Source organism: Entelurus aequoreus, linkage group LG02 (assembly GCF_033978785.1).
Source record: "Entelurus aequoreus isolate RoL-2023_Sb linkage group LG02, RoL_Eaeq_v1.1, whole genome shotgun sequence".
NCBI classification, from domain to species: domain Eukaryota; kingdom Metazoa; phylum Chordata; class Actinopteri; order Syngnathiformes; family Syngnathidae; genus Entelurus; species Entelurus aequoreus.
Genome location: NC_084732.1, coordinates 55,691,283 through 55,713,854, shown reverse-complemented (window position 1 = coordinate 55,713,854; position 22,572 = coordinate 55,691,283). Strand labels below are relative to the sequence as shown.

At 43.9% G+C, this 22,572-nt stretch overlaps 1 long non-coding RNA gene across 1 annotated transcript in view; it reads left to right on the top strand.

Annotated features, from left to right (window-relative positions):
- LOC133635932 (uncharacterized) overlaps nucleotides 1-22,572 on the top strand; it is a 578,226-nt gene that overhangs the window by 95,914 nt on the left and 459,740 nt on the right. The window lies entirely within an intron of this gene.

Genomic DNA, 22,572 nt, shown 5'->3' with positions numbered 1-22,572 from the left:
GTTTTTGAGAATCGGGTCATCCAGACCAACATCAAGATTATTGTATATCAAGCTGTAGTTCTACCCACTCTGCTCTACGGGGATGATAGTTGGACCACCTACAGCAGACACCTGAAGGCTCTGGAGCAGTACCACCAGCGATGTCTCCGCAAGATCCTCAGGATCAGCTGGGAAGATAGGCGTACCAACATTAGTGTTCTGAAGGAAGCTAACATGCCCAGTATCACTACAACTGTCATTCGGCACCAGCTGCGATGGACAGGCCATGTAATTCGCATGCCAGACAGTCGCCTTCCAAAACAGATGTTGTACGGACAACTGACGGAAGGATAACGCACCCAAGGGGGGCAGAAGAAGCGGTATAAAGATAACCTCAAAATCCACCTGAGGAAATGCTGCTTCAACCTCAACACCTGGGAGGAGGCTGCCCACCAGAGGGTTTTGTGGAGAAGGATGGTCCATGAAGGCACAGCACAATTAGAAAAGGACCTCCACCGTGCCGCGGAAACCAAGAGGCAACAAAGAAAGGAGAGATCCACTACCAAAACAGCTCCCCAGACCACCACCACAACCACCACTACTACCACGACAATCACGCACATATGCCCCCACTGCAATAGAGTCTGTGGATCACGGATTGGCCTCTACAGCCACCTGAGGACCCACAGATGACCAGACTCACCAACAGGAGGACTGTCATACTCGCTTCGAGTGATCGCCAATGAATGAATGACAGTGTATATTGCAAACGTATGCAGCACGGTGTGCCGGCATTCTTGTTAATTTCTGTGCCGTTTCCAACTTTGTCCCCACTAGCTGAGACTAGCTGTAGGCACGAGTGACAGATGTAGTTGAATCTATGTATCCATAGAGAGCACATTATAGCAAATATCGCCTTATTGGAGCATTTTTTTTCAAAATGTTATTGGTTATCCTAGCATTTATTTTATTTTATTGGACTTATCGGTGGAATGTCATAATTATAAAAAATCGGACCAATAACTATCCACAACCTATACATAAAATAATTATAATAGTTTCATCAAAAGTTCAACTGAAGGTACAAATTAATACCAGTGGCGGAAGGGTTTGTCCAGGTTAAAGTAAACGATATATAGGCAAATCTCAATTGGCTAATGCCACTTCCATTCGGTATTGGTGTGTTTTGTATGGTTTAACTGCGTTCCTATGTATACCCATTCAAATAGTCTCAGGTGTTCAGTACATGTTTATTCAGTGATATCAAATACGGGTGACTTGAACAGAGATGTAAAAAGACCGTCAAAAATTGCTTCTGGGTACTAAAGTTGAAAGGTTGAAACAGGGCATGGTCTACTGTGTAATTCAAGTCTAAGTTAAGTTTCCTATAAATACACAATTTGTATGCAGTTCTACAATAATGCAGTGGCTCCAGTGGCCAAGCAAGGCTGATAAGTGTCAAGAGATCATATTTTTGCCCTACATCTTAAAAAACACATCAGTATTCTGTGTCCCCTCCACGGCAGTGTCTGGCAATGAGATGATGGATGTGTCTCAGGAGTTGTGCTTAGAAAAAGGAGCTAAAGACTAAGCAGCCCAGATCCATTTGTGCACAACAAAAACAGAAGACCAATCACTCATCTGGTCCCTGCATTAATGACTGCGCATGAATACCATGTATGTGTTGATGGATGTGTACAAACAGATGGAAAATCTGTAACCGACTGATGACTTGAGGGTGAAACTGTTTGAAATAGTGCACCTACTACTCAGCTTTATAGCCCCGACAGATAGTCGTGTTTTGTACTTTGAGCACAAAACCACATATCTGATCAATTATTTACAAAATCATTACATGTTTGTGGTGTGAAGGATTGCTCTTGCATCAGACATGACCTGTTACTAAGTATTCTTCCCAATGCACACAGTATTACCCCCTTAGAGGGCAGCCACTTGGGTGATTATGCAGTTGATACTGTGTACGCTGCTCTTGAACATTTTTGGATGTATTTGTCTGTCTCTGCCTGAGGGCATCTACTCTTGGTTAAAATACAGGCAACATGTCACTTGAAATTGTTTTGATAAATATTTAAGTACAGCATAGCCCAAGGGGACCCAAGTGAGCCAAGACAACAAACAGCAAAATGAGCAAGAAAGGAGTAAGAAACAAGAAAGAGAGGCAGTAAACAAACAGATGAGACAACCTTTAGAGCCCGGCTTCCGCCCAGAATAAGTTATTCTCAGTGTGAAAACACAGCCTCGTTACACATGTCACTGGCATTAACTATGCATTGAATAGCTTCTGCTTTGTCTTATCTGCTTTTCAACATTTGGATTTTTTTAAGCACGCTTTCGCCATTAATTTGGACAACTTTTTCTGAGGTTACTTTTCAGTAAATCCTCATAACTGCCTCTTGGTGTCTGTCAGTATGAATCCATATATTCTTTTTCAGTCTGCTCCCACACTCATATCATATCATGTTGCTTTTCTTTGTTCTTCCAAAAGGCCACCAAGTCTAAAACTTACCTTCAAAAGTTGCTGCATAACATTTCATTACATGGCATCATTCAGCAGCTGTTTTTGTCCTCTCAAGTCAACATAGTTAGGCGGTGCTATGGTGTAAAAAGTAGGGAAGCAGCTGTGCTGATAAAAAAAAAAAAGAACAACATCTGGTGATTATTTTTGAAGGCCATTTTGACAAGGGTCCAAATGTGTTCTGTAAAAGATTGGTAGCAATGGCCGCTGGGTACCTTTACACAACATATTAATTGCTGGAATCCAACTATTACATTTTTAGTTGGAGTAAGAGTACAGAATAATCTGACCATTTAACCAGCTCAAAAACCAGACAAAGCCTCTCACACCTTACTCAACAACCATCAACTGTGGGATTTAACCTGAAAGTTGTCTACCTAAATGGTTATGGTTTTAATTTATCTACCCAGTATATCTCACTTTAAGTCCAAGTCGCGCCCACTTTAAGTCTAAGTCGCGCCCACTATAAGTCTAAGTCATTTAAAGCAGCACAAAGTAACCTTCATAAAATATTTGCATATAAGACTTACAACTAGTTTAATGACACCTCTGTCATGGCCTGAGGGGTCTTTATCGCTCTCACTGGCACTAAGCAATTTTAAGGAGGGTGACAGGAACCCTGCCACACAAAAAAATCTAAATGTACTGACTTGCTTTACGGCATACTTCACTCCCCGCTTTCCCTATTCGTTGCAAAGACGGAAGTTGATGCAAACGCCTACATGTAATTACTGCTATCATGGCAGAATCTGCAGAACAACAACAAACAAATTTCCGAAAAGTTTTGTCTGAGAATGCAAAAAAAAAAAGGGGTGCTACTGCTACTAAATGGACAGTCAGGGATCAACATTGGCCCGGCTTTCACTCGCAGGCGTAACGTCAAAGACGGGAGGGATTTCACACCGATGCTGCTTTGGCTCTGTTCCTGCTTTACTAGTAAGTACCTTTCAGTGCTCAAATGAAAATGATAATGCTAATGTTAGTGATTGGACATTTTTGTGGTAGCGATAAATAGCCACCAGCTTCATAGTTCGCAGTTCCACACTGACAAGACCAGCCACGCATCAAACTGAAAAGTACTGTATAAAGAAAAACAATGCAATGACTGCAAACCGCAATTATAAAGTTTAAGTAAGATATTTAGGTTACTATTGTGGAAATATAGGTCATACTGATGTGTCAGTTTGTATGTATGTGACAGTAGTTTCCAACCACTTACGATGCTTTGCGCTGGTCCTCATTGGAAATGTGATCTTCCTTCAGGCAAAATACTACCGCTTAAGTCCACTTCCGCCGCCAAAATCAACCAAAACTGTAAGTTCTTAAGTGGGGCTTCCACTTAAACCCGTGCTCACAGGGGTGACGACAACGGAAGAAAAACTTGTCTTAAACGTAAGGGAAGCTGGAGAGATAATACGTAACACGGAAATCAGAGCTTCTACCTTGACGTGGTAGAGGTTTGCGTGTACCAGTAATCCTAGGAGCAATTTTTTCCAGCACTTCTGTGCCTCTGGTAGGGTCTCCCATGACAATCAGATCCTAGGTGAGGGACCAGACAAAGAGCAGCTCAAAGATTTCTATGTATAGACAGTATTGAGGACAGAAGTTTCCTTTGCCTGGATGCAGGTCATCGTGGCCCCCCTCTGGAGCCAGATCTAGAGGCGGGGCTCGATGGCAAGCGCCTGGTGTACACGCCTGCCCCCATGAGGCCCAGCCTGGCACAGCCCGAAGAGGCAACGTGGATCACCCTTCCAATGGGCTCATCACCTGTAGGAGAGACCATAGAAGTCCGGTGCTCTGTGAGCTGGCTGGCAGTCGAAGGCAGAGCCCTTGCCGGTCCGATCCTCGGCTACAGAAGCTAGCTCTTGGAACATGGAACGCCTTGCTGGAAGGGAAGGAGCCTAAGCTGGTGCGCAAGGTAGAGAAGTTCCGGCGGGATCTAGTCTGTCTCACTTTGACGCACAGCAAGGGCTTTGGAACAAGTCTTCTCAAGAGAGGCTGGACTCTCTTTCACTCTGGTCTTGCCAGCAGTGAGAGGCGACGAGCAGGGGTGGCTATACTTGTTGTCCCGCAGCTCAGAGCCTGTACGTTTGGGTTTAACTCGGTGAACGAGAGGGTAGCTTCCCTCCGCCTCCGAGTGGGGGGATGGGTCCTGAGTGTTGTTTGTGCTTACACACGAAACAGCAGTTCAGAGTCCCATCTTTTTTTAAGTCCCTTGAGGGAGTACTGTAGAGTGCTCCCTCAGGTGATTCCCTTGTTCTTCTGGGGGACTTCAATGCTGATGTCGGCAACAACAGTGAGAACTGGAGAGGCGTTATTGAGAGAAATGGCCGCCCTGATGTGAACCAGAGTGGTGTTTTAACTAAATTAGTGTGCATGTTGAATTTAAGAACCTTTTTTTATTATGAAGTGAAGTGAATCATATTTATATAGCACTTTTCTTTAGTGAATCAAAGCGCTTTAGATAGTGAAACCCATTATCTACATCTTTCAGCAACATTTAAACCAAAGTGGGTGGCACTGGGAGCAGGTGGTCAAGTGTCTTGCACAAGGACAAAACAGCAGTGACTAGGATGGCAGAAGCGGGTATCGAACCTGGAACCCTCAAGTTGCTGGCACGGTCGCCTTACCAACTGAGCCACACCACCCACATGGTTATAGTTATGCATTTGTTTATATCGTGAAGTGAAGTGAAGTGAATTATATTTATATAGCGCTTTTTCTCTAGTGACTCAAAGCGCTTTACATAGTGAAACCCAATATCTAAGTTACATTTAAACCAGTGTGGGTGGCACTGGGAGCAGGTGGGTAAAGTGTCTTGCCCAAGGACACAACAGCAGTGACTAAGATGGCGGAAGCGGGGATCGAACCTGCAACCCTCAAGTTTCTGGCACGGCCACTCTACCAACCGAGCTATACCGCCTCCATCACAACTATGCCTGTACTCATCATACAGGCATAGTTACAGTATGGTACATAAATCACTTATTTAAAGTTTGTCACTACAACATGTCCGAAAAGGAGTAGGAAGAAGCAGAGCTTATACCAGCATTTGCATAAAACAATGCCTGTTTCTGTTTTTCTTAGATTTTTCTCTCTTCCGCTGCTCGGTAACACGTTTACAACTAATAACGATCAAGCAGCTGCTTGTCCAGGGTAATAGAAATTTCAAGTCTAATTGTCTTCAGATCAATGGATCTGGAAAGGCACAAACCATTTGTGGAAACACTGCTTCCCATAGTTTTAGCTACAGAGCTCTAATTAACATCGCTCGATACAAAGTGTACTTTAAGCAATGATAAACAACACTACCTTTATCTCACCACTTATTTACTATAATTAAATCAACAGACAGAGTTTTATTCTTGCGGCCAGGACGTTCGATTTCTCCGAATGTAAGACGGTCAGTCCAAAATGGCCAGACGACCTTGGTGTGTACAATGTGACCGTGAGTACCAAGGAGAAAATACTAATGTGAAAAAGGTGCATGTGAAGATTTTTAGTTTACTGTATGCTCTGTGCCTGTGGTCCTGAAATAAAACCCAGTAAACATCTTTTGGGTTCAACATGCTTCACAACAGATTTTAATGCTACAAACAAATGGCCCTACGAACTTACTCATCCCACATATGCATGTTCCTTTGCTTTTAGTTTATCAACGTTTTCTTCTCAAACATTTTTTGACAATGTTCTCACATGTCTTACTTTGGACCTTCTGTATCTTAAAGCCCTTTTCCACTAAAAGTTTAGTAACTTTGAGTTCCTGGAACCTTAGGTTCCTGTAGAAGTGTGCGGTTTGTGTTTCCACTACATTTCACAGTTCAAGGTAGTTTATGCAAATCAGGCTGATGACCTATGGATGAGTGATTTAGTAGATTTCTACAGTGATGCCACATAAATAAACAGACAATATTAGGTCAGATTAATTTTATTAAAGTATAGGTGAATAAACTACAAATCAATAAAGAAACAAAACGGTATGATTTAAAAGCAAAGTGTACCAAATTTTATATAAACAGTCAGGAAGTGCCCTCGTTGAATGATAAACCGTGAGGGTCAGGCGAGTCCTTTTGGTCCATTTCAGCTGTAAATAACAATATACAAATAATACATGTCAGTGTTTATGTAACTGCAACAACACAAACACATCATATTTAGCATGAGCCCATCAGCATTAGCATTGGATTCCCATGTGTTGAGACTAAAACACAAATTGAGTCTTACTGACTACTTTTAGATCATGTAACTAAGTAAATAGTGAATATTTGATGTGATTTATCTTTGTTTCACAGGTTTACTGCCTCCTCTATTCCATATTTATTATGAAACAATGAGCTGGAGTCGTTGCTTCGAAGTCCAGCTGAATACTTTATATTCAGCATCAGGATGACTTTTATTGGCCAAATGTGTTAACTCACAAGGAATTTGACTTGGTACGGTAAATACGTTTAAAAGACTCCATCCACGTTTTGCGTATCAAAATAAGGCTTGTAAAAATTCACAAAAAGCATTAAAATAGATACCAGTTTAGACCAATTATTCTGAAACTGTGGTTCTTGTACCACTAAAAACACTGCAAGATAGTTTTACTTATCAGTGTTCTTCGGTACACAGATTTCACACGACACAGTACCGCCTAAAAACTAGGGACTAATAGTTCCTGGTGGAACTTTATTTACCCACTGGGTAGTTTTTTGGTGGAAACTCAGGGGGGTATTTCATTTACCAGAATACATTGAAAATTTCCTGTAGAAGTTTTTTGCGGCGGTTATGTAAATTCTGCTTTTGCAAAGACAATAAAATGGTCTTTTTTGATTGGTAATGGCAAAGATGTACAGTGAATGCCCTGCGGTGAATGCTCCTAACATTGTAAATATGGAAAAAATATACAAAATCTATATTCACTAAAAATGAAAGCATTAAATTTGCTTTTTTTTTTACATTTTTGTTCAGAATGGAAATAAGAGTGGTAATAGTAGTAAGAGACATCTTCTGTGACTTTCAGGGTATGGATGAGAAGATTAACAATGTTTAATCTTCTTCCTTGGTGCCCTCCAAAGTATTCTGCAGAAAACACAAAATCCCAAATAACCCAATTAATCAAAACATTTTTTAGAGACTGTTGTGAAAATATGGGGTCAGTCTTTGTAATTTCACCTTTGTCATAGTGATTGATAGATTTAGAAAAGTTATGCATCTTTCTATATCGTAAATAATTAATGCATTACAAACTTAAAAGGGGCTTTCGAAACAACATGTTACGGCGCACATGCATACTGCCATTCCCTCCGCTGTGGAAGCAGCAAGAAGCTCCGCTGAGAGCGCAGCCAGACACGCCCCCGTGCGCTCCGCTCAGACTGCGGCCATGCGCCTTCACAGCCGCAGGCAATCTGCAATCAGCTCACCTGGATCTGATGAGCCTCAGCGGTATAAAGACCCACGCAGCAGACGACCCAGCGCCAGAATGTAGTTCTCTGTTTACAGTAAGCTTCGCGTCTCTGGCTCCTCTCCTGTGTCCTGCTCTCCTTGTTCCCTCGCTCCCTGTACATACTTGTCTCTGTCGTTTCCCTGTTCCCGCAGTTGTCTCCGTCCCCTTAGAAGTGAGCTGTGGCTCTCACTTCTCTGGATCTCCCCCTGGACCCTGACTGCCTTCCTCGATCCTCGACTTCCCTCGTTTTTGGACCCAGACCCCAGGACGCCTCTCTCCAGTCACCACGGAACTTGCGTGGATCATGGACCTCTTTTGCCCAGCCCCTTTGAACTTTTTTGCCTCTACAATCAACACACACTTGCAACACCCTCTGGTAAATACTATCTGGTTGATTCCTACACATAATCTACACATAATTCCTACATACTCCACTCACTCATCAAAAGCTCAATAAATCTTGGGGAGCGAGACTTCCTGTGTCGTGCCGTCTCCTTCCCCCTTGTACATAACACAACAGGTGCCAAAATATCTTTCAGTCTTGGGTCATGAGAAATGTATAAACGCAAGCCCATTAGTGTCATACATAGAATGATTCAGAATCATGGGCTATTTAAAATGTGTTAGCACATACAGTACTTTCCTAACATACTTGTATACTTTTCCATTAGCTCATTTAGAGGTAAGAAAACAAAAATGTGGCCATTTGGATAAAGTAAACATATAATGTTGGATCCACAAAACAAGACCTTAATACACCATATGTTTAGCCAAGTTGTTGCCATGTGATTTTAGAGTGTAAGTTTATTTTATGATTCACTTCCTGGCTAAATTATAGAGTCTTTAAATACTTTGATGAATGTTTTTTTCTCCTTCCTCAAGTCTTCAATTTCATTTTTTTCAGGGGCATACATTCCTTCTTTCCTGCAACGACTGAACTACTTTGAGTCCTTGTTAACGCTGCACTGGACTTGCACGGCACACACAGCCTTCATTTAGTGGTGTAATTCTTGCAATAGCAAGAAACGGAACTACTTTCAACAACAACGAAAGAATGGTCCAAATGAGAAAAACGTTTAATTTTAAATTAATGTGACCCAGGAAAAAAGTCTGCTTACAATGGAGCCTACGTGAGTCGCTCTAGTCTGCCTATAAAGCCTTTAAAAACATCCATAATCTCAATCAAAGTTTTATAACTATGATGTAAGTATATAATGTATGTAACGTAGTAACAGGCACATTTATAATAACATAATATTTACATGTGTAACATTTCATCTGTAATATTTACGTATTTTGCGTATTTTAAGCGTACGCAGCACATTTCAACGTTCGCTTTTCCATTCAACAACATCACTGATTACTACTCACTGCAGACTTCAAGAGAGCAACAAACATAATAAAACACCACTTACTGTATAATGTCTGCTGTCACAAGGAAGCCGAATGATAGGATGTTGATATATTCCCGTTTAGATGAAGAGTGACCCATAAACCTCGCAAAGAAAAAGCGGTGGAACCAAGCATATTTTTGTGTCTTTCTCGCCATTGCTGGTTCAAATGGTTGTCAGACTGTACCAACTTGTCGGAATACGTCCTCATCTTTCTACTAACAGGGTGAGGGGCATTATATTAGACAAGTTAAGTTTATTTTCGAACTATGCTGAAAGCTTTTTCTTATTTTTTTAATTAAAATATATAAACAGGATTTAAGATATTATTTCCTCGTGTCCAGCACCCAACTTTGGAAAAATATCTGTTTTTTACACTTTCCATGAATCTCCACTCATGTAGCACAACACTGCCTGATGTACCCCAGTACTCTGCAAAAGGATGGTGCAGGATAACGAGTGATGGAACCAAATATAAACTCGATTTGCAAGCAACAAAACAAATCTTGTAAAATTAATATGTGTATTCTCTTTAAACTGAATAATGTGTGTGTTTGAGCTTGGTTGCCACATCCTTGTTGTTTGTTTTGCTAAACTATCCCCCTCTAATCCCTTTAATTCCTCTCAAGTGGCACCACAAGATCAAATCTGCATCCACAATAACAAAATCAGTTCCTGTTAAGTAAGGCCAGTGATTAGGTCTGGAAGCCATTGGAGATAAATAGCTTAACAATTCAAAATGCCTTTTATTATGTCACAAGGCAAGCTCTTCTTCAATAAACTTCCTGGATGCATACAAATGCATATAGGGGAGGTGTGGAGACGCTAACATGCACGGAGGCCAACCTTTTAACGGTTTATATTCGGTCTCTGTGGTCTACTAACTTCCTTTATGCACTCAAGAATCTCTCATAAACACACTTCACAGTCCCTCAATAGTCTATGAAATTGAAATGTGGGTGATTTATACTAATCACTGGAAATCTCTTTACTGACCAAATGAGTTTTTTGGATTATTTATGTGTCAAATTGAAAGAGATGGATGGAATTTTCCACATATAGTATGTTGTATGCAACACAAACTAATTGACCAATAATTTTGTAATTCAAAAATAATTAATTTCACTCTCATTATTGTAAACCAGGGATTCTCAAACTGTGGTATGTGTACCACTAGTGCAGGGGTCGGCAACCCGCGGCTCTGGAGCCGCATGCGGCTCTTTGACCACTCTGATGCGGCTCAGCTGCATACTTGCCGACCCTCCCGGTTTTCCCAGTATACTTAACGACCCCCCCGATTTTCCCAGGAGACTGCCTCTCCTATAAATCTCCCAGGGCAAATATTATCCTATTTTCACACTAATTACTAAATTAAGGGCGTGCCCTAGTTGCACTGCAGTAATTGTCCTCTATAGCATTTACAAACAGCGTTCCAGCCCGGCCACATGTTGTATGTAGCTTCTACTTGCACACGTAGGAGACAGCAAAGCATACTTAGTCATCAGCCACACAGCTTACACTGACGCTAGCCGTATAAAACAACTTTAACACTGTTACGTTACAAATATGCGCCACACTGTGAACCCACACCAAAAAAGAATGACAAAAACATTTCTGGAGAACATCCGCACTGTAACACAACACAACAAATACCCAGAATCCCATGCAACCCTAACTCATCCGGTCTACATTATACACCCCCGCTACCACCAAACCCCCCCTCACATCAACCCCCCTCCTCTCCGTGCGTCGGTTGAGCGGAAGAGTTAGGGCTGCATTGGATTCTGGGTATTTGTTGTGTTGTGTTTATATTGTGTTACAGTGCAGATGTTCTCCAGAAATGTGTTTGTCATTCTTTTTTGGTGTGGGTTCAAAGTGTGGCGCATATTTGTAACGTAACAGTGTTAAAGTTGTTTTTGTACGACTACCGTCAGTGTAAGCTGTGTGGCTGTTGAACAAGTATGCCTTGCTGGCACTTACGTGAGCAAGCATAAGCTGCATTCAACATGTGGCCAAGCAGGTACGCTGTTTGGGCAGGCTGTAGAGGGTGCTAAAAGCAGTGCCAGCACGTCCTGAAATTTGGGAGTCTCCCGGAAAATTGAGAGGGTTGGCAAGAAAGACGCTATCAAGCGCCATTCAATTAAAAGTCGCGGGCTGCACTAACATTACATTTCCTTATTAAGATGCGTGCCGGTGCGTGTGTCAGAGACCCCCGGTTAACATAGCGCAAAGCAATTTAAGCTTTGTATGCGGTGTTTTTCATTTTAAATTTTCAAATTTTTTTTTTGGCTCCCATTGTTTTCTTTAAGTTGTGAAACTTTCCAAAATGGCTCTTTGAGTGGTAAAGGTTGCCGACCCCTGCACTAGTGGTACGCCAAAGAATCAATTAAATATTCAAACACAGTCTTTCTGTTCAAAATGTGTGTCATGTTACAATGGCCAAAAATATTAAATATACTTGCGAAATAAAACATTGTTTTAATAATAATATTACTACGCTACTGTATTTTAATGTTGGTCATTATGGTGGTACTTGGAGAGCGAAGTGTTTTCTGAGGTGGTACTTGGTGAAAAACGTTTGAGAACCACTGTAGTAAACATTACAATAAACTATAAGAGACAGGTGTTCAGCCTTATTTAATCTGGAGCTTTGTGTCCACTGCTGATGGTGATGATATATAATAATTAGTAGGGATGCACAATAAAACATTTAAAACCGATACATATAAATTATTTAAATACAATTTTTTTTAATGACTGTAGTTTATGCACACCTGGAAGTAAGAAAGAGTCAAACAATGGTGGATATGGCAAACTGTACCTGCAGAAATGTCCTAACCAAACATGACATCACAACCATAGCTAACAACAGGGGTCAGAAGAAGAAAAGGACACGGGAGAAGAAAAAGACACAGAAAAGGAGAAGACCGGGGGCACAGGTGGTCGTGGCCGTCTTCACTTCCCGCTCCCTCGAAATGGGGGGGGGAGTAGGCTCAGCCGGTCTGAAGCCCGGCTTGCATCCGGCGATGGAGGACTGTGGGGAGGCGGGGCCGGCGGATCAACAACGAGGCAGGTCACGCCGGAACCCGCTCCAAGATGGCGGCGAGGAGGCGTGGCCGGCGAACCCGTGTCTAAATGGACTACAGGTGCGTGGATCGCGCAGTTGGGCACAAACTATTAATCCCTTCTCTGTGTATGAAAGCATGTCAGTCGAGATAGACCAGAGGAGAGTTGGAGAGCCAGCAGCAGATGCGCGAAGGAAGAAGCGAGAGCAAGCAGCGAGACACGCAGCTGAGAGAGAAGCGGATGCAGAGCGCGAGAGGAAAAGGAGCCAGAGAGAGGCGGACGCGGAGCGAGAGCGCAAGAGAGCCCAAGGAAGACGACGACGTGCTGCTGGAAAGCAGACGGAGGAGCGAACAGGTGAAACCGGAGCTGAAAAGCAATCCGCAAAAGGCTTGTTTTATTGAAATAATAAAGAAGTCTACACCTGCTCAGCACAATGTCCTTCCTTGATGGTCCTGCGAACGCGGACGACGGTCAGAGTCGTTCACATATGTATTTTTCAAAAAGATAAAACATCTTAAAGTATTGAACTCACTTTACAATCTGTGCAAAAATGAAAGAAAATGTAGCCATTTGGTAAAGAGATGAACAGTTACCTTGCTAAAAAAAATGGTTTTATCATAGCGTTAGTGGCTGCAATGAGCCTGTTTTGCACTGCACATTTTTTCAAAGCGGGGTTGCAGGCTTGTGACAATACTGCCACTCTTAAGTCATGCTCAACGTTGAGTTGAGATTAGAAATTAGGTTAGCTAGCTACTTTCTGATATTCAGCGCGGTTTGTGTCTTCTGCTTTCTGACTTGCGGTGGTCGTGACTCGCGGTGGGTGAGCAGGACAACGCGATTAGTTTATTACGTCGGCGTAGAGATGGTGTTCCGCCGTAAGAGACATTATTCATTCCTCTCTTATAGTATGTTAATTTGATGCTTGTCTGGGTTTTTAAATGAAACGACATATGTATTTGTATAAAAAAACAAAAAAAACAAAAAACTATTTGTTAAAAAAAAAATCTCGTCACTTGCGACAAGTCATGCCTCCGCGCCCCCCAATTTGAGAACCACTGATTTAAACAAACTACGGTGAGTTCAAACATCTCCAAAATTATTTGGACAATACAGCGCTTGCAAAATACTCTCATCAATGAAGCATGTTTAATATAAACAGTGGGATTTCTGATAATTAGGAAGGTATGTGTCAGGTTTTTTCCATTTTCATAAATTTTGGAAAAAGCTCAAGTGAGCCACAACGGCGGCACTAAAGACCGACCCCCGAGCTAACATCACATCCATAAATCAGTGAAGCATATGTCCTGGTTTGGGATGGGTATCGTTTACATTTGAACCAATACCAATATCAAATCTGTACACCGGTGCCTAAACCGGTACTTAGAAATCATGCACATTTGTGTAAATTTTTTTTAATTTTAAATCAAATTTTGTGACATTCACGTTGAACAGACCAGTAATATAAATACTTTGGTGGTATAAATTAAATGATAGCTAATTGATACATACGAAAAGAGAAATCAAATCTACAACAAATTGTCATAAGTATTGCACAAATACAGAACATAGACAATGTGCAAAAAAACTTGAGTTTTAAAGTTTGATGTTCAAAATTCAGAGTGTTCTTGAATTCAACTTCATTGGAGGAAGTGGTGTGTTGTTGTTGTGCTTGATGGCTATATGTTAGCGCTGTGATGCTAACGTGTAATGAGGGCTGCTGTTGGCGTGTTAAGGTGGGCAATAAAAAGCGTCAGACTGTGTTTCAGTCAGGACGCTACATTACTAAAAAGAATATTATTTACACAATTTTATGGCAATCACTTACTGCAGGTGGTCGGCATTCACTTAGCACTGGAATAAGGCACCACAGCTTCTTCTTTTTTCAGCGAGGATACTAGTAAGTGGCTTGTGGGGGTTGATATGTCGAAGCCAAGTATTTTTTAATTTCTGTGTTTTGGGAATTTGGTTCGAGCGGCACGTGGGATCACTTCTTCTGATGAGAAGTCTGCCATGTTTGTATAATGAAGACCGATCATTTTAGGGGCAGTTTAGAAGATTCTACAAAGTATTGTGAGAACGCTCAATTGGAGTATTCTTTTGATTAATTCTTTTATCGGATATAGGAGCTTTTAAAAATATATATATATCAGGTCATTGGTGTGAAATCCTAATTCCACATACTGACCCGAAAATAGAGGGGTTCTGATTTTTCTACATTTCCCACAATACATTGCCGTTAACTATTTTAGGAAGCTTTGATGATCATTCATCCAGTGATACTAATGATGCCCACGACCAGTGTGATTGTTAATTGCCACAATCGAGGTGGGAGAGATATTACTAGCTTTTATTTCTGGATAAACGGAAGCGGCGGAAAATAAGAGTTAACGGCAAAGGCGAGCATGGATTGCTGGAATCAACGGAGATGTGACGTGCTAAGATGACTTCCTGTTTGTTCGGATCATTTGATTTCAGGTAATTAAGAAAATTAATCTGAAAATAAATAACAGCCCAACTTTGCATTAACTTGATGTGCTTGGTTAAATAACTTTGATAGTAGTTGTATTGATAAAAAATAGGACTCACTTCTCTCATTCGAAATGTAGCCCCCACATATAAACAAACAACTAAACCGACAAGAGAAAAACATTCTCCCAATCCTGCCTTACAAACTCAGTGTGCTGAGATGACATTGGTTATCCGTGATTATCCAGGGTGTCAAACTTGGGTCGAAACATTTCTGGGAGTGCATGACTCGAGCCTGACTTGACGACACAATGTCCACTGGGTTTATACAGATAAACACAAACATCACAAATGCATCCAATAAACAAAGCCGTCATAGCTTTATAGACTGTTATAATTTTTAAAGTCCTTCAAGGTTGAAAATGGGCTGGGTTGAACATCTAAGTAGTTCACAAAGTAGGGTATGAGACATTAGGGAAGATGTTGTGGTTCTCTGCTCCACTCAGACTTGTAGATCTTGTACGGTTCCTTGCACCAATTACAGCTGTTTGCTCCTTATAACGACAAAGAGAATTATGAAAGGACTCACTGTATTTCTCCATTGAAACACAGTGCAATGGACTTGAGCAAATGATGCTTCTTCCGGAGGTGAAAAGAAGACACATATGTAACATAACTACATGTTAAACCGAACATGTGTTCAGTCGTCAGTGTCACGACGGGTTGCAGCTTGCTGCGCGGTTGTTCTCCCAAGATGCAAAAAGGACGGCTCCGGACGAATGCGTAAAGGTAGGATTTGATTTATTAACATAAATCACCCAACTACCAAAAACATAGGCAAAGAACAAAAAAGACAAGCGTGACTAACACACGTGAAGCTAAGACTTAGCCAGAAGCTATGACATGGAAAAAGACAACTTACTTGGAACAGGGGTGACATAAACAATACAGTACTATCGATACCTTCTATGGTATCAGTGTATAAACAATACTAAAGTGATTAGATTAAAAAAATGTATTGTTCTTATTACCGTATTTCCTTGAATAGCCGCAGGGGCGTTAATTAATTTAAAACCTCCTGTCACACCTGCGTTTACCGGAAACCGGCGGGATGGCCGTGCATGCGGTAATTATTTTAAAACCTCTTCTCACTCCGGCGTTTACCAAAAGGAATCCATAAAATTTAGGCGTGCACTTTGAGTGTGATGTAAGCATACCATCATGAAAAGCACATTTAATTAAAAAAAACGTTATTATGGTCTTACCTGTACTTATAAATGGAGTCCATTTGCAGCTCCTTCTGACCAAAAGCATCGATAACTTGTTTATAGAAGTCTTCCTTATTTTCTTTCTTCAGTTTTAAAAGTCTCTGTTTCGATGGAGATATTCCTTTAATTATTACCTCCTGCTTCGATTGAAAGTCCAGTTTAGAAAACTGTTTTATTTTAGATACCGGTATGTAATCCTCCATGTTAAAAGTTCAGGCAGAGGAAAAAAAAAAAATCTCTTGCTGCGTGTGTTCACTTCTTCTGCAGTACCGGAAGTCGCAAGAAGGATCACTAGCGCGGCAGCGCCCTCTACCACCAGGAGGCGGGAGTCATTTAATGACTTATACAGTATTTCACACACGCAGCTACGGTATATTAATAAAACATAGCTGCTTACTGTTCTCTTTAGCATACTGTACCGGTATTCAATAGCTTGGACCTTAAATCCTACTGAAAAGCTCTTTATCTTTTTTCCTTTGTGCGATTGTAAACTACTGAAAGCAGCTTCCTCCATTTTGAAAATGAGGACAGATGCGTCACTCGTGACGTAACGAATTTGACCCGGTGGAAGTTCTAGCCATATGCTAAATATTTTGCGAAACGAGTTTGACCCGGCGAAAATTATAGACATGCGATAATAAAATTAATATTTTGCGAAACGAATTTGATCCAGCTTCAATAATAAACCGGCGATAAGGCCAAGCATGCGTTAATTATTTTGAGAAACGAGTTTGACCCGGCAGTAATTCTAGACGTGCGAATACTATATTCCCTGCGCCAATTCAAGGAAATACGGTATTACAAAATTATGTTTTGGTTCTTTTTGTTATGGTTTACAAACTCATGGAGTCAGTCTCTGGATACAGGACAGCTTTGAGTGCAAACCCCAAATGATTCAAATGGGAGCCAATAGTAGTTTCTCCTTTTGTTTAGTTATTGTGCATTTGCCATTTTATTTTGTCAAAAAAAATGTTTTATGCAGCATTCAATACTACAAAATAATACATCTGATTTACAGCAACACTAATTGTATATTCAATGAGATAAACTTTTTAAAAATGTTTTATTGTGTTCACTTGTTATGAATATTTTTCAGTTCTCTGATCTATTGTCAAATTGGATTGGATCTGAGGCAAAATAATTTGATAGGAATCGGAGGTCAGAAATGCTAAGCGGGACATCTCTTATCAACACACACGTAATGTTTACTGAGGGTTCATAAGAGTGCATGAACAATTTGTGAATAAGGCAAAATTTTGCCCTTTTCAGACTTTTCACCATCTTTCTCAGACAAAACCAATATTCAATTGGATGAGTGGCGAGTAACATTTTACTCCTCCAGTGGGATTTCCTCATGTTTGGAGATTCCAACACCAAGGACACAGTTTAATTAAGTAAGGCTTCAAACACAATCTAAACAAACAGAGAGGCCACAAACAAGCAGCAAGTCCAATTACAGCAATGTTTGTATGCAGGCAAAGCAGCATTTAACTACCAAAGAGAAATGAAAAGGAGGAGGAGAGTCTGGTTGCTTTGATCCATGTTTGGAGATCCAACACTGACGCTGATGCCGCTTTTAGCGTGAAGCCACAACCGACAGTCCTGTAGGCAATCAAAGATATTTCTTCATTACTTCAGTCTAGGAAATCCCTCACAATTAACACTTAAAATATCGAAGGGAAATCCCACCAGAAAGGATTGAAAGTCTTATCTAAAAGGTGACTAATGATGATCTGCATTTAAAACACTTCCCTGTGGTCTAGATCAGGGGTGTCATATTCGTTTTCACTGAGGGCCACATGGCAGTTATGTAACAGTGAGTAATAAATGAATATAAATGTATAAGGAATCACCTCATGATATTATTACACAATTGCCTATATATATACGTACATTGAGTCATTAGATAATTCCTTTTGTCGTTTTAAGGAGCAAACAGCCGTAATTGGTGCAAGGATCCGTACAAGATCGACAAGTCTGAGTGGAGCAGAGAACCACAACATCTTCCCTGATGTCTCATACCCTACTTTGTGATCACGGCAACAGGACAGCTTGCTATTCGACTTCAACTTTGCCCAGCAGGAGGCACAGATTCGCTAAAACAAGCAAACCGAAAGTACCGGAAAGCCGGGGGCTAACTAGCTAAATGCTAACTCAAAACCGTTGCTTAGCAACTCAAAGCTAAACAACAAAAACAAAGGAGTTAGACATATTTTAAAAGCTTCTGACCACACAAGTGATCAACAAGAAAGATGGACACAGCACTGGCCGGTGCATAATTACGTGGGAAAAAAACCCCACCATAGAGCCGCAGCCTGCCACAGAAGCGAACAACACTAACGGCTCCTCTTCGTCGCTGAGCAACCATGAGCACGACAAGAAGCCGCTAACGGGGCAATACAGTGTTATCAGGGGTGGAACCAGACTTGAAAGAGTTAGTAGTAACTCTACAAAGCAGGTTCAACACTCTCGAGGATTAGATGATCAATGGTGTACAAAAAGATGTTGCAGATATCCAAGAACAGGTAATCAAAGACAGAAAAGAAAATTGTAAAGATATGGTTGTCACGGTTGGTAAAACTGGTGGACCCAAATGCAGAAAAGTCAAGCAGAATTAAAGTTCAAGGGTTATAATTAATAAAACCAGAGGGAAAGGAGGGAGCTCGTAGTCCTTGGCTTGGCAGTCCAGGAGAGCACACAGAGGCTAGCAGGCTGTGGCAAGCAGGCTGAGGCTAGCAGGCTGAGGCTAAGAGGCTTTGGCTAGCAGGCTGTGGCTGGCAGGCTGTGGCTAGCAGGCTGAGGCTAGCAGGCTGTGGCTAGCAGGCTGTGGCTAGTAGGCTGAGGCTAGCAGGCTGAGCAGGCACACACGGCAGGTAGGGAACTGAAGGCAGAGGGAAAAAACAGGGGTAGAATGAGGAGCCAAAAAACACAAAAAAGGCAGATTCGCAAGATATCCAAAAGTGCTAGAATACAAGAACAAACGGGCGAGAAGCGTTACCACATGTAGAAAGGTGAACGTGCCGAACACTAATCAGAGGCAGGTGAAACCAATTCGTACCCATGGTAACCAAAACAAACCCCTGAAGGGCATAAAACAACTAAGGAAGTCCAAAACTAACAGAATATAACTAAACAAAACATGATCCGGACCACGGATCATGACAGAGCCTCCCCCTTAAGGACAGATTCTAGACGCCCAAAAAAACAAGAACAAAACACTAGCAGGGTCAAAAGTCACGGGAGGGCGGAGGGAGGACTTGGTGGTGGGTTGCCAGGCCAAGTGTCCCCGAATCCACCGAGGCAAAGTCAAGTGGCGGGGGCGAGTGGAACGCCGCTGCAGCAGGCGAGGCAGGCGACCCTGGAATGGCCACATTCATGGCCGACGGGGAGGTGGGCGCACTTGGCGAGGCGGACGACCAGGGAGCGGCCACATGCGTGGTCGACGGGGAGGTGGGCGCGTCGGCGCTATCATGGCAGGCTTGAAAGCAGCGGACAAGGCAGGCGTGGACGCCGCAGCGGACGAGTCAGGCGTGGTAGCAGGTACCGGCGGCGAGTTAGGCGTGGTAGCAGGTACCGGTGGCGAGTCAGGCGTGGTAGCAGGTACCGGCGGCGAGTCAGGCACCGGCGGCGAGTCAGGTGTGGTAGCAGGTACCGGCGGCGAGTCAGGCGTGGTAGCAGGTACCGGCGTCTGGCGAAGAGCAGGTACAGGCGTCTGGCGAGGAGCAGGTACAGGCGTCTGGCGAGGAGCAGGTACAGGCGTCTGGCGTGGAGCAGGTACAGGCGTCTGGCGAGGAGCAGGTACAGGCGTCTGGCGAGGAGCAGGTACAGGCGTCTGGCGTGGAGCAGGTACAGGCGTCTGGCGTGGAGCAGGTACAGGCGTCTGGCGTGGAGCAGGTACAGGCGTCTGGCGTGGAGCAGGTACAGGCGTCTGGCGTGGAGCAGGTACAGGCCTCTGGCGTGGAGCAGGTACAGGCCTCTGGCGATGTGCAGGTACATGTGCCAGCCGAGGTGCAGGTACAGGTGCCAGCCGAGGTGCAGGAACAGGTGCCAGCCGGGGTGCAGGAACAGGTGCCTGCCGGGGTGCAGGAACAGGTGCCTGCCGAGGTGCAGGAACAGGTGCCGGAGATGGTGGCGTCTGCAAGCCCACCGGAAAAGATGGTGGCGTCTGCAGGCCCACCGGAAAAGATGGTGGCGTCTGCAGGCCCACCGGAAAAGATGGTGGCGTCTGCAGGCCCACCGGAAAAGATGGTGGCGTCTGCAGGCCCACCCGGGCAGAGGTGGTCTAGCTGGGGGTAGCGGCTTAGCATGCCGAAAGACTGGTGGTGGCGGCCGGGATGGAGGTTGCTGCCTGGTTGAGCGCAGCTGAGCCACCCCACCAGCACAGCTCCCGGCCCGGGGGGGAGGTCAGGAGGCGGGAAAAATCCTCCCCTCTAAATTGTCCAAAATGTCTTTTCCCATCCCCCACCTGAGGTCTTTTGGGAGGGTGGGAGAAAAAAGTCACTGACGTGGGCGGGGCATGAGTCCTTAGGGGCAGAGTCCAAAAATCAGGTGACTGGGTTTGACTAGACCTAAATTGCGAAAAAAATTCCTGATCTTTTATTTTAGGAATGAAGTCCTTAGGAGGCGGCTGACCGAAAGAGTTAGAAGAATTTTAAAAAAAATCTTCGTCTCTGACGTCATCCACATTGGGCGGGGTGACGTCATCCGCGCGGGACTCCAGCTGACTGACAGCCCAATCTGTGAACTGCTTGGCAAAATGTGTGAGAGGATTACCAAACAACTGAGGGGAAGAGTGGGCTGTTTGAGGCGTGCTGTGTGCCGGGGGAGGAGTCTGAGGGAGCGGCGCGTCCCGGTAGCGAAGCGACTTCCGTCCTCGCTGACGCGTCCCCATCTCCTCACAGTCCGTGGCGAAGGAACTGTTAGCTGGCCTCCTTATGTCACGGTTGGTAAAACTGGTGGACCCAAATGCAGAAAAGACAAGCAGAATTAAAGTTCAAGGGTTATAATTAATAAAACCAGAGGGAAAGGACCCAAACAGCAGAAGACTCCTATACGGATCCGCCTTCAAGTCGCCCAACCCGCGTTACTGTCACATTCGTTTTGGCTCCGCCTAGAGGATACAGCTCCGCCTCTGAAAATTGTACGGTCAGACAGCTGATCCTGCGCAGACCCGTGTCTGATTCGCATACGCGGAAGCGACAAACTAAACCGGCGCGCGCCGCCTAGAGTTATAGGCTCCGCCTACGCGCGCTGAGCCGACCAATGTCTGCACCCGCAGACGTGGACGCGCCTACTAGCGTGTACGCGCATGAGCCAAGATCATCATTTCTGGACTTTCTTTGCTGGAACTGTTATGTTCGAATAACAGACACAACAGCCTCGCTCAACTTCACAACAGCACCCTCCTTTATTTCAGTAACTTCCTCAAAAGGCCCAGCCCAACTACGGTGGCTTCAAGGTATCAAAAGGCACAACGTAAATAGCCTGAGTAAGACAGTAGAACACATTACCAATAGGCATTCAAGTATAAGAACAGTATTTAAGATTAACTTGAATGAACACAACATTTCCCCTCCTCTCTTAAAACTTCAAGTATGGAAGGTGGCCACAAAGTCCTGAAAACGCTCAGGGCGTGCACGGGCCCTAACAGGCCGAGGCTCAGGAGCAAGGGGGACCGGCAGTGGGGCCGGTGCTGGAGCAGGGCACTGCGCGACCGGCACAGCCTGGGCGAGGGGTGCTGCCACTGGATCGGGCACCGGAGGGCGTGGCCCCAATGCGGGAATGTTCGGTGCCACCCCTGTGACGTGAGGCTGGTGAGGAGGGGCAGGTACCTTGCGCAGGCAGCTAGCGTGCCAACGGGATCCATCGGTTAACTGAAATGAAGCTGGGCCCAGCTGGCGGCTGACCTGGTATGGAGCAGACCAGAATGTTGACAGTTTGTTGGCGCGGTGGGGCCGGCGCGCTCTGACCCAGTCCGACACTCTGACAGCTGGCCATTTAGCCCTGTGCTTCTGATCGAACCTTTGCTTCATGGAAGTTTGTTGTCCCTTGACGCGAGACTTGACTGCTGCTGAGCATGGTCGCGGGCTCGCGGCCATCGGTGGGCGGAGTCTCGACAGGGGAAGCACAAACTCTCGACCCACCATGAGGCTGGCAGGAGAGACCCCTGTTGTAGAGTGGACAGTCGCCCTGTAGTGGAGGAGGGTCTGATTCAGTGCAGCCTCCAGCGAGTATCCCTCGGACATGTGAGCACGCAGTCCATTCTTCAGTGATTGGTTGTACCTTTCCACCCCCCCCGTTTGCCTGGGGGTGGTAGACGGAGGTTCTGATGTGAGTAACACCCTTGCTGGCAAGGTAGGCGGTGAACTCCGAGGACAGGAACTGAGGACCGTTGTCCGTGGTGATGGCTCAGGGTAAACCCCAACGGGAAAACAGGCG